The sequence below is a fragment of the Nerophis lumbriciformis genome, linkage group LG16, assembly GCF_033978685.3.
Source record: "Nerophis lumbriciformis linkage group LG16, RoL_Nlum_v2.1, whole genome shotgun sequence".
NCBI lineage: Eukaryota > Metazoa > Chordata > Actinopteri > Syngnathiformes > Syngnathidae > Nerophis > Nerophis lumbriciformis.
The window spans coordinates 38,518,009-38,531,418 of record NC_084563.2 but is presented as its reverse complement, the minus strand read 5'-3'; the positions used below and the strand labels follow the sequence as shown (position 1 = coordinate 38,531,418).

Here is a 13,410-nt window from a genome sequence, read left to right as displayed (position 1 = left end):
AGGCCTGGGCTGATTGTTACTTTGAATTAATCAAAGCTGAAAAAGGGAACATTAGAAACATTGACAAACTCACTGGAAAAGGGCAACAACACAATAACATTAAATAGGTTAATATAATAGCACTACTGTTATAGTCTGGACATCAGTAATCATTTTAATAGAACATTTCATCCAGTCTGTACGAATCCTTAATAAACACTTCTCTCAAAATCAATGCAAAGAATTAGCATTTAATCAGGATAAACTAAGTTTAGAATTAACAAATGAAACTAAGGTAAACAAAATCCTCTCCACATCAAGCTCACAGTCAAGAGATATACACAGTTTGGACACTCTTTCTAAAAACAAATAAAGATAGTCTCACTGCTCCAATAACAGCATTAATAAATCAATCAATAACTTTAAAACACTTTCCCTACCACATTAAATACAGCCATTATCATTCCAGTTCATAAGGCAGGAAATAAAAGACATCAACAACTACAGACCAATTAGGCTTCTCCCCGTTATATCCAAAACAATAGAAAAAGTGGTCGATGAAGGCCTTCTACATCCCATGCAGTTTGGGTTTCGGCAAATCACTCGACCGAAACGGCTTGCTGCCTTCGCACAGAAACAAGAAAACAAAACCTTGATAATGGGGGTGTAGTAGGAGCAATATTCTTAGGCCTTCGCAAGGCATTCGATACTGTCAGTCACCCCACGTTACTTACAAAATGAACAACGTTTAAACTGTCGACAGATCCTCTGGCCTGGATTAAGTCATACTTATCTGGTCGAACCCAATGTGTCTGTATCGAATACACTACATTACTGGATGTAGTGTATTCACTGCTATTGATATCGGGGTGCCACAAAGCTCTAACAACGGCTCTCTTGTGTTCATTTGTTTGTCATTGACTTTATTAGTCCCAGAGGGGAAATTCAAATTTTCAGCACAATTCCATTCAAGAGCAGACATGTACTGTATACAAACGACCTGCCATCTGTATGTGAGGATGTTAATATCCAGATGTATGCTATGCAGATGACACAGCTATTTATATTTGGGGGAAAGACGCTGAAACGGTCGCCAATGAACTTACAGCCGCCATAGAGAAGGTGGCAAGATGGCTACATGACTCGTCTCACATTAAATATTAAGAAAACGGCAACAGTGTACTTTGTATAAAACGTCATAACTGTAAAAGGGAAATATTACAAAATGTTTGAATATTGTTACCTGGGTGTCATTTTAGACCCAACACGTAGCTTTAAAACAACAACAAAAAATAAAACAGATGTGCCAGAGTTCAACATAACCTTTTTCAAATGTATCAAACATGTGTTGACACATGAAGCAGCTCAAACTTATTTCAATGCAAGGATTATGTCTAGTTTTTTATTATTCCATATGATGTTGGGTCCCGGCAATTAAAACCACCCTGAGGCCAGTGGAAACTTTGCACAAACAATCGCTCAAAACCCTTGACCGAAAACCACACCACCACTTACTACATTTCCATGCACTAATAAATAAGTCTGATTTCTCAAATAGTTCGTTTTTTGTTTTTTTTCACGCCTATGTGTGAAGTACAAGTGTCCACGCACACTCTTTAATGCAGGGGTGTCAAACATATTTTAGCTCAGGGACCGCATAAAGCAGGGGTGTCAAACTTAAATACAGAGTGGGCCAAAATTTAAAACTGAACAAAGCCGCGGGCCAAGGTTGAACAAATTAACCTTTTTGATAGGGACCCAAACAAGTTTTGCATTAAATATTGAACAAGCAAGGCTTATATAACTTTATAGTGACATGCAAAATCGAGTTTCAAATAATAATAATAATTAAAAAATATCAATGGCATATCAAATACATTTTAAATAAAAATTGAATGCCTCTTTTCTATTTGCAGCCTTCTGAGGTAAATATCAAAATTTACTTTTTCCACAGGCTAATAAATTTGAGAATAAAATAATGAATAAACCAACCATTCTGTACTTTAAACTGCTCAGTTTGCAACACACTGATCTAATCTGATGTGCCCAAGCCAGATACCTGGCATCTTTTCATGGATGCTAGTTCATTAATGTCGGGGCTCAGGTTTTGAGCTGAGGCAACCTTCATTATCGAACAAAGGTGTTCATCAGTCATTATATCTCGTATTCCACAGTCTTGGGGGCGTGCCTTACAGGCACTGCTTTTAACGTCCTCTACGAGCTGTCGTCACGTCCGCTTTTCATCCCTTCTAACAACGTGCCAGCCCAGTCACAAGATATGAGCGGCTTCTGTACGCACACATACGCGAATGCAACGCATATTTCATCAACAGCGATACAGTTTACACTGAGGGTGGCGGTATAAGCAACTTTAACATTGTTAGAAATATACGCCACACTGTGAATCCACACCAAACAAGAATGACAAACACACCCCCCCAGTTAGTGCTGCAAAGGGTTCTGGGTATTTGTTCTGTTGTGTTACGGCGCGGATGTTCTCCCAAAATGTGTTTGTCATTCTTGTTTGGTGTGGGTTCACAGTTAGGCGTATATTTCTAACAGTGTTAAAGCTTTTTATACGGGCACCCTCAGTGTAACCTGTATCTCTGAAGATCAAGTATGTGTTTTTCGGGAGGGGGCACTGAAATTTGGGAGTCTCCCGGGAGGGTTGGCAAGTATGAGAATTAGCGGTGAATGCGGTGTACCGAGGCACCGCCGCTGTATATAATCGGCGGGCCAGCTCTAGTGTTAATTTGATATCGCCTCAAGGGCCAAGTGAAATTACACGGTGGGACAAATTTGGCCCGCGGGCCAGAGTTTGACACCCATGGCATAAAGGAAAACCTATTCCCACGAGGGCCGGACTGGTACAATCATTCCATAATAATTAAAAAATAAACACAAGTTCAAAATAGTTTTATTTGTCTAATTTTGAACAAAATAGAACAAGCACATTCTGAAAATGTACATATCGTAAATAATCCCCTTGGCAAAACACTTCAAGTTAGTTGAAAATTCTGACAAAAAAATGGTGCAGTTTGAAAAACACCATGAACAACACAATACACTTAGTCGTCAGTCACTCAGTCTATTCACAAAGCCATTAAACTTTAAGCACTTCCTGTTTAGCTTTCTCATGTTGGCATTTCACCATTAAAGACGTGTTTGGCAAAGCAATCGAGTGTTTCCTCAATCCGCCGCATTGGTGACATCCGCAACTGTCATAACACATTATTTATCATCATTCAAATATTACATTCACATATATATATATTTAAACCTATATATGTATACAGTTCTGAAGTATGTGTACTTATATAGATATTAAATATGTATTACAACTACTGTATATCTGCTGTCTCGAGTGATCTGTGATCCGGTTTACACAGCTGTTTTTACACGTAATTTTCGATCACATTGCTTTAAGTCTGCGTATTAATTTCATACCAAATTGAAGAGGGATGTCTGCCAAATATGTAAGAATACAGTACAGCCACATTTTCGAGGGTACTCGGAAATACGCTTTTAATTGAAACCACTGTATTTTTTAGGTTACGCAATTTTGTGTATTGTGTAATTTATGGTCATTTCTGGAATTTGTTCAACAAATAAAGAGTCTCTAGTTTCAAGAAAATGTTTGTTCCATAATGAACTTGTATAGTTCGCAGTACATTTTTCTTATGAAATTGTCTTTATTTACATACTTTGTTTCTGTGTGCTTTCTGTCCTAGTTGGAAGAATTTAACCAGAAGAACAAACCTCACACCATTCCAAAATCGTGACACACAAGTAAGCCACTTATGCCATACTGTCACGTTTGAAACAGCAATGGGCCTTATGATCTTTTGATTGAGAAATATGTGACATTTATTAGTTGATTAACAACATATTGGGTGCAACCAGGAAAGGCGCTCTTAGATCTGCATCAACACGACAGCAACTGTGTGAAGTTGAACTCTGGTTAATATTATTTTGATTACTATTCATTATAGTGATATAATATACAGTCAAGCATAAAATCATTCATACCCATGGCAAATTGTGACTAATAGTTTGAATAAATAGGTTCATTATGTCTTCTTATTTCAAATCTTCTCTAAGTCAGACAATATCAATCAATCAATCAACGTTTATTTATACAGCCCTTAATCACAAGTGTCTCAAAGGGCTGCACAAGCCACAACGAGATCCCACATCAGGGCAAGAAAAACTCCACCCAATGGGCACAATGGGAAACCTTGAAGGGGACCACAGATGTGGGGACGCCCCCGGGCGACCGGTGCAATTGAAGTTAAGTGAATATAGTTAATAATGTGAGATATTTTTGGTATTCTATCTAATAAAACGAAAATATTGTCTGACTACAAGAACATTTGAAAAGTATAATACCTTTTGTAAATAAAAGCTGAGACATATTTTTTCGTAATGACAACTCTTTTACATCATCTTATTTCCTGGGAGACACCCATGTAAGAAGAAGAAAAACACTTGCTAGTTGAATGAGAGTGACTCTAAAGAAGTTATATTAATAAAAATCCACTTTTCTTACCTGTTGGCACCTGTTATTGTGTTGTCATGTAGCTTTACACTAGCTCAAACAAACTACATTATTGTATATGTGTATATATTAGTGTTGTTCTATAACCAATATTTTGGTACCGGTACCAAAATGTATTTCGATACTTTTCTAAATAAAGGGGACCACAAAAAATGGCATTGCTGGCTTTATTTTAACAAAAAATGTTACGGTACATTAAACATATGTTTCTTATTGCAATGTTGTCCTTGAATGAAATAGTGAATATACAAGACAACTTGTATTTTAGTAGTAAGTAAGCAAACAAAGGCTCCTAATTTAGTCTGATGACATATGCAGTAACATATTGTGTCATTTGCCATTCTATTAGTTTGTCAAATGTATTAAGTACAAGTGGTAGAAAATGAATTATAATTCTACTTGTTCATTTACTGTTAATATCTGCTTACTTTCTCTTTTTATATGTTCTATCTACACTTCTGTTAAAATGTAATAATCAATTATTCTTCTGTTGTTTGGATGCTTTACATTAGTTTTGGATGATACCACAAATTTGGGTATCAATCCGATACCAAGTCGTTACAGGATCATACATTGGTGTCCAGGCACATATTTCCTGAGTTCATAAACATAATATACATTTAAAAAAAATGGAAGATTTTGTGATGCCTAAAAATATCGACGTAATCATAGTAGTATTGACTAGATACGCTCCTGTACTTGGTATCATTACAGTGGATGTTAGGTGTAGAGCCACCCATGGCGTTTGTTTACATTTTGACGCCGGTCATTAGATTAGTCATTTAGAAGTAGCTAAAACACTGCCGACTACGGCTGAAATTTAGCTGCTAGCTAGCTAGCCATGTTTTAAAGCACCTCTTCCTAAGGTGGTTTCAGTGTTATAACTTCACCTTTATCTTTAGTTTTTAAGCCAAAATGTGTCCATTCTCCCTTTTCTGTCTACACACTTTGTCTGCTTGTAAGTAGTCCGTGATTGTGCGCTACCGAACATGCTCCTCTGCTCGTAAAACCAGCAATGACAAAATGTGATGACGACGTGGGGTGGGTGGACCGGTACTTTTTAGAGGCGGTATAGTACCGAATACGATTCATTAGTATCGCGGTACTATACCAATACCGGTATATGATGCCCCACATATATATATATATATATATATATGTGTATGTATATATATATATATATATATATAAATATATATATACTGTATCAGGGATGTCACGGTATGACATTTTTTTATCACGGTTATTGTGACCAAAATGGTTACTGTGACCAAATTTATCACGGTTATTATCGCAGTAATTTTAAATGTGCTCAAAATTTTCAAAAACTACTTGTACTGAAAACCTTTAACCAAGTTTTATTTTTAAAAAACACAACCGAAACATTCAACATTTATATTATATATGTACCTCAAGTAGAAAGTTGAATGTGCATATGAAAGCAACACAAGCATTATAAACAAAGTAATATGGCAGAAACAAAATAATACTATAAATAAATAACAATGTGAACATTTCGCAAAATGGCACCTTTATTGACATAAGACGTAACTGCACTCGCATGACTTTAGGAATTTCAAGCACCAATTAGCCCAGGAAGAGGATCTCAAATACAGAAAGGGTACATACGTTATCAGAAATCGGCATAACCTAGAAGAACTTCCATCCTGGCACCAACAGCTGAATGATTCCACACGCCGACGAAAAGATAGACACAAGTCAAGGAATGAACCACATTTACTCACCCGATATCAAACTATGTCCATATGATGACTCTTCAAAGGTAACATGCTTAGTCTCCAGTTGTTGTATGTAATGATTTGATTTTGTATGATGTTAACTCAAAAATACATCTCCATGAATAGCTCCCCTAAAGATCGTCTTCACAATCAAGCAAGAAAGTTGTCGGATGGATTGACGAAAAAGGTGGGTTTCACTCACAAAGTAGCTTTACTTCAGTATCAAACACATCAGGGCAGGGTGTCCAAACTTTTAACGGAGTGATTTTAGTATGTGGGGAGCCAATCATAAAACAGCTTATGAATTTATAAGTTTATATATGTTTTAATTGGACCAGTTTCAAAATACCAACAGAAATACTCTTGTGTATTTGTAGGCCTACTTTAAAATACATTACATTGTGGTTCCCTGACATAGCATATACTCCATTCAAGATAAGAAATACAATAGAACAGGGGTGTCTAACTATTTTTCATTGAGGACCATTTGGCCGTTGTGGCTGCCCTACGAGGCCCGTTTGTAACTGAATATTTTTTAAATGCTTACGTATCACAGATATACTACCATAAAAACAAGGTCCACTTTGCAAAATGAGCAAATATAATTGTCGGGAACAAATTTTAGTGTGAGCGTTTGTCGACGATGTCAACTAATTGTTCCAGCCCTGGTTGGAATTGTGCCCATTGTAAGCATAAGATTGGCAACAAAAGCTCAAAAGAGTGTCAGACTTTGTGTTTTTTCTTCTGGACGCTACAATGCATTATATTACTTTATTTTGTTTTCACGTTAAAAAAACACTCATTTGTAAGGTGCGGCGGCTAATATGTTGCCATGGCGCACCGCTACAATCAAATACATTATATATACTAATAAATGATCCTGTATTTTTCTATTCCACTGAATTATTACCTCTGCTTTGTAATCCTTGCCATTTGTTAGTTAGTTAACTACCTAGTTAGTCTAATTAGTTATTTGGTTAGTTAGTCAGCAAAATAACAATGTTATGGGCAGATTTTTATGAAACTTTCAGGAAATGTCCGAAATGGGATAAGGAACACTTTGTCTAAATTACATTTTGGGACTGATCCGAATTACTGTCTGGAATCAGGACTTTCTTAATACCTGGCGGAAGTCTGGGGTCTCAAAGTGCCTTTCTATTGATAAGGTTTTACACTGTTTTTCATCTATTCTTTATCATTATTGTTATTGTCCAGGGATGTCAAACAGATACAATCCGGCCCGCGAGATGAGTTTGCTAAGTGTAAAATTGAGTTGCATTTTTAAATTAAAGAAACTTATGTTGTAGATTTGTCCTTTGGATGTCGCATAAGCAATTATGTTAGGCAAGCAAATCATTTATATCGGGGCGAGCAAGAGGTACACAGTAAAGCGGGGCTGCGACTCCTCCCCCTCGACCCAATGTAAAGCAAACATGAATAAAATAAACAATTGGTAACCCCTCTTGAAATGCTGCTTGAGACACTGCACATTGATATAGTTCTGTGAATATTACTGTCTTCTGTGCACATTTAAAGAAAAAGAACAGTGGAAATGACAAATGAGGTAGTTGATACATAAAAGCGTTTTTTTTTTTATGCTTTATTATGTTTTTTGTTCAATCCTAGATAGGCTGTGACTTAAAGTTTATTTGCTTTGTAGGTACACTCAGATTAAGTGTAAGTTAATTGTGTTCTTCATGGTGTTTTTGAAACTGACACCAATTTTTTCCTTAGAATTTTCAAATAACTTGAAGTGTTTTGTCAAGAGGATTTTTTGTGATATGTACATACATTTGGAGAATGTTTGTTCAATTTTGGGTCAAAGAAAACAATCTGAAATTGTCGTTGCTGTATTTTGAAGTTATTATGCCGTGATTGTATCCGTCCAGCCCACGTTGAAATAGATTTTCCTCCATGCGGCTCCCGAGCTAAAAGTTTGTCACCCTTGCTTGTGTCGAAGCAAGTCAAGCTAGCTGTGTTCTCAATGGGTACTCGGCGCTATTTAGCTTTTCTCGAAGACAAAAACGCTTGTGTTTTTTTCGGCCGAACGAATCGTTCAAATGGCAAAAAGAATAAACGTTTTTTCAGAGTTCCTCGGGAGGCAATAAATAAGGGAAGAAGACTGCGAGATTTTACAAAACAACGAGAAAAGCAGCACACACTCCTGTCCAAGGGAGCAGAGTCGAAGAATACATGAGTTTGTAGTGATCATTTTGTTAAAAGGTTTGTTTGATATACCGTATTTTTCGGACCCCAGGATGCACCGGATTAAAAGGCGCACTGCCGATGAGCGGGTCTATTCAGGTCTTTTTTCCATACAAAAGGCGCATTAAAGGGGTCATATTATGATTTTTGTGTAAATTTAAAACACTATCTTGTGGTCTACATAACATGTAATGGTGGTTCTTTGGTGAAAGTGTTGCATAGATTATGTTTTACGGACCATTTTCAAGTAGCTTTCTGAGCATCTCTCTTCAGGATGTGCCGTTTTGTGGGCGGTCTTATTTACGTGGCTCACCTTCGACAGGTCCTCTCCCCGTCATCTTTGTTGTAGCGGTGTAGCGTGCAAGGACGGGGGTGGAAGAAGTGTCAAAAGATGGAGCTAACTGTTTTAATAATGTAGTGGAATTTCTGACCTTTGTACCATTTCTATTTTGTTGTTTGTCAAAGTCAAAGAGAGCGAGGTCGGAATGCATTAGGGAGGACATGACATGGCAAGGCGGGTCGCCCTGATATTGTACATGTTAACTTGATTATTTGTTATGCTGGCCTTAGACCCACCAGAGGAACATATAAATGGCCAGTTGGACCAAGTCTAGAGTATGATTCTCGCTTTTCTTTTTCTCCGGAGAAACTGTCTGTCTGCATGGCAATTCAATCCAACCTTGTACCATTTGATTATGGGTAAACAGTGTTTCCCACAGGGCAGGCATCTATTTGTGGTGGTGTGGTCGGGGGGTTGGGGGTGGCGGCGGCAGCGGCGATGACCAAGAAGAACGCGGAGTTGGATTATAATTACAACACTTTATGTACATATTTATATACAGATTTGAACAATTAGTTATTCACTGAAATATATTTATTAATTGTGGTTCTTACAAAAAATATATCTTATAAAATATAAAAGCTAAAATGTCTCTTAAAGCTCTGCCCCTTTAATTAGTGCATACTAAATAATTTAACTTTAGCCTACTATTACAACCATATTATTTATATTTATATACAGATTTGAGCAATTAGTTATTCACTGAAATATATTTATTAATTGTGGTTCTTACAAAAAATATATCTTATAAAATATAAAAGCTAAAATGTCTCTTAAAGCTCTGCCCCTTTAATTAGTGCATACTAAATAATTTAACTTTAGCCTACTACTACAACCATATTATTTACCAGCAACATAAAGTGAAACAGAGGCAGAGGTGTATGTTTTGTCGTGGTCCTCTCTATAAGGCACATAAGAATATAAATTAGGACCCTTTTCATGAGAAAAGTGCATTTCTGATCTGACCCTGCTTTATTTTTCAGGGTTTGCTGAGTCTCACCTGTTCCCTCGCCGTAATTTTTCTACTTGCCCGACTTCTCAAATCTACTTGCCCCAATATTTTTACTTGTCCTGCCTAGAATTTTTTCTGGCTGTGTAGTGCTCATGGCTTATATCTTACTAAAATCCTTCCCGTTGACTATTTACAACACTACACAGTATTTATTATTATTATTATCTATAATTACATTTAAATGGCATTGCATACATGTAAAATTAAATGCTATTTCACATTATTTGACCAGTAGCAGTTACACTCATCTGAACAGGTCAGCCACCTGTTTAAAGCCCGATCACAGTTGAAATCTTGAAATGAAGGGCCTTTAATGGCCAAAACATTAACCTGGACAACATTTTAACAGCTGGTTGGCTCAGATTTTATTCTTTTCATTGCATTCACATGCTGCAGTGGACAGTGGACATTTTAGCTTGAGTATTAATGTAGTATCTGAAGCACCGTCTCTACGTGTGTTTATTGACAACAGGGTTATAACCTGGACACGTTAGCTCGTCGGTATGGCAACACGCAGGTACGTGCACATGATTATAGAGGGGCAGGGGCTCAAAGTCAGAAAAGGGCAGGAAATATTTTTTTGGTCCTTTACACAATATGGAAATTAATGTAAAATTAAATTTGCTAATAGGAAGCTAACTACTTAGCTGTGTGTCCTTTGTAGGTAAAAGTGATTGCCATTTCTTTTGTGTCAACAAATTATTGTCATAATGAGTTACCGGTAATTCACATTATCATAGGCTTGGAAGACATGAAAAGCAACAAAACACTGGTTTATTATTAGGCTATTTATTGTTAAAGATAAGCACTTTAATATTGAACATTGAACAGTGCAACATGAACTTTGAAAAAAAATACAAAAATAAATACCCAAATGGAAAAAACTTCAATGTGAAAATCTGTCCTTCTTCCCTTAACTTGATGAAAACACCATCAAGTTGTAATGGTCTTTCTCACTTAATGCTCAGACTAAACAACTGAAACGCAGGATGGAGGCCACCCACACCCAAATATGCTCCTCAATGTAAATTCAGGGCTTCCATGAAATGCTGTGAAATCAGTGCACAGCAACCTTCTGGGGGCCTGTAGATGTTGATCACATCATTGTGATTTATGACTACGTCTTTTTCAATGGAGAGGAGAAGGAGATCAGACAGCCTCTCCTGTGCATAGGCCTCTGAGTGAGTTTTTGACCAGCTTCAGTTTAGAAAAAGACCTCTCTACTGTGGCAGTGGACACTGGAATCGTGGCATATGTTTTCATCATTTCTTCCAGTGCTGGAAAGATGTCATGTCCACTGTTGTCTCTTATAAATAATGATAAATGGGTTATACTTGTATAGCGCTTTTCTACCTTCAAGGTACTCAAAGCGCTTTGACAGTATTTCCACATTCACCCAGTCACACACACATTCACACACTGATGGCGGGAGCTGCCATGCAAGGCGCTAACCAGCAGCCATCAGGAGCAAGGGTGAAGTGTCTTGCCCAAGGACACAACGGACGTGACTAGGATGGTAGAAGGTGGGGATTGAACCCCAGTAACCAGCAACCGTCCGATTGCTGGCACGGCCACTACCAACTTCGCCACGCCATCCCTCTTAGTGTTCTTAAGATCCCCTTCAGTGTGAGAGTGTCATGGAATGATGCATAGAAAACTCTGAGCTCTGTCTTCAGCTTCTCTTCTTCTCCTCCATAGAATTCGCACAGCATGTAGAATGTGATCCGCCGTAAACACAGTGCATTTTATTTTGAAAATTAACCCGGTGTTTTATTTTGTATTTTGTACACTACTTCCTGTCCCGCACGATCCGCTCTGCTCTGTGCGGAATTGATGTGCCGTGCTCAATTGATGCGCCTTGCTCCGACGTCCGGCAAAAACAGAAGCTGACACATTGAATAATAGAATAATACAGCGTTTTTCTGAAATATTACCCATATTAGATGCTGAATAAGTGGACGGCGACTAGACCATAACTCACAGGTCCAAGTTGCTCCACTGTCACGTCTCCTCAGGGGCGCAGTAACTTGGCTCTCTCTCCTCTCGCTTACTCACTCACTCGCCTCTCTCTCTCTCTCTGGCGGAAGCGGCAGGCTCAAACAACCCGGTATTACAAGAAAACGTGGAGTTTTTGTACCGCTGTTTTTTTTGTTTTGTTTTGTTTTTCACATCCCTGACAGGAATTTATTAATGTTGTTTAAAGAAAAAAAAAGAAAAAAAGAAAAAAAAAAACACACAGGCAGAGGGCACTTTTTAAGACGAGGCAAAAAAAGGGCAGGGGCTCAAGCACCCATAGGGCCCTATGTGTGCACGTGCCTGGCAACACGTGACTGTTACTACGTGCGTCTGCCCCGGTCCCCGAGTCAAACAGCAGCGGTGTTAATGAAGCAGTGTCAGGCTGCTCACCGTCAGTGAAACGCTCGGTGAAATCGCGGATTAACGTTAAATATATGACGAGCCGCGAGCGATGCAGCTATAACTTATCTACCTATTACCTATATTACCCTTGTATTTTGATCTCGTCCGTCCGTCCGTCTTCGTCTTCGCCTTCTTCGTCTTCGTCTTCATCTTCTTCTGGTCCACCAGGTGAATTAAGTGCTATTGGCGGAGTTACAATGCATAGTAGGCTACCGCCACCTACTGCACCGGAGTTGTAACTACAAGGTACATTCACAGACAGAGTCCCATTGCTTTTATGAGCGGTCGAGCGAGTCAAAAGCCGAAAAATCCATTTGTGGCGGACGTAATTCTTTCGTGGCGGGCCGCCACAAATAAATGAATGTGTGGGAAACACTGATATATATGTATTTATATATATATGTATATACATATGTATATATATATGAGATGTCCAATAAATGCGTTAAAATGTAATATCGGAAATTATCGGTATTGTTTTTTTTAATTATCGGTATCGTTTTTTTTGTTGTTTTTTTTATTTTATTAAATCAACATAAAAAACACAAGATACACTTACAATTAGTGCACCAACCCAAAAAACCTTCCTCCCCCATTTACACTCATTCACACAAAAGGGTTGTTTCTTTCTGTTATTAATATTCTGGTTCCTACATTATATATCAATATATATCAATACAGTCTGCAAGGGATACAGTCCGTAAGCACACATTGTGCGTGCTGCTGGTCCACTAATAGTACTAACCTTTAACAGTTAATTTTACTCATTTTCATTAATTACTAGTTTCTATGTAACTGTTTTTATATTGTTTTACTTTCTTTTTTATTCAAGAAAATGTTTTTAATTTACTTATCTTATTTTATTTTATTAATTTTTTTTAAAAGTACCTTATCTTCACCATACCTGGTTGTCCAAATTAGGCATAAAAATGTGTTAATTCCACGACTGTATATATCGGTTGATATCGGTATTGGTTGATTTCGGTATCGGTAAATAAAGAGTTGGACAATATCGGGATATCGAAAAGCCATTATCGGACATCAATGAGATTATATATATATATATATATATATATATATATATATATATATATATATATATATATATATATAAATTAATTTAAAATGACACCAAATAGCCTGCAATGTTTAAAATGAG

General features: G+C 37.4%; 1 protein-coding gene across 5 annotated transcripts in view; it reads left to right on the top strand.

Annotated features, from left to right (window-relative positions):
• LOC133617250 (uncharacterized) overlaps positions 1 to 13,283 on the top strand; it is a 30,588-nt gene extending 17,305 nt beyond the window's left edge. For 2 of the 5 annotated variants that reach the window (XM_072914933.1, XM_061977126.2), the window contains exon 5: positions 3,711 to 4,626. The gene's annotated coding sequence lies outside the window, so the exon portion shown is untranslated. Of the gene's footprint in view, positions 1 to 3,710; positions 4,630 to 6,402; positions 6,796 to 9,804 lie in introns of those variants that run through there. The other 3 variants (XM_072914928.1, XM_072914929.1, XM_072914930.1) reach the window with 3 other exon arrangements.
• The last annotated feature ends 127 nt before the right edge of the window (positions 13,284 to 13,410 follow it).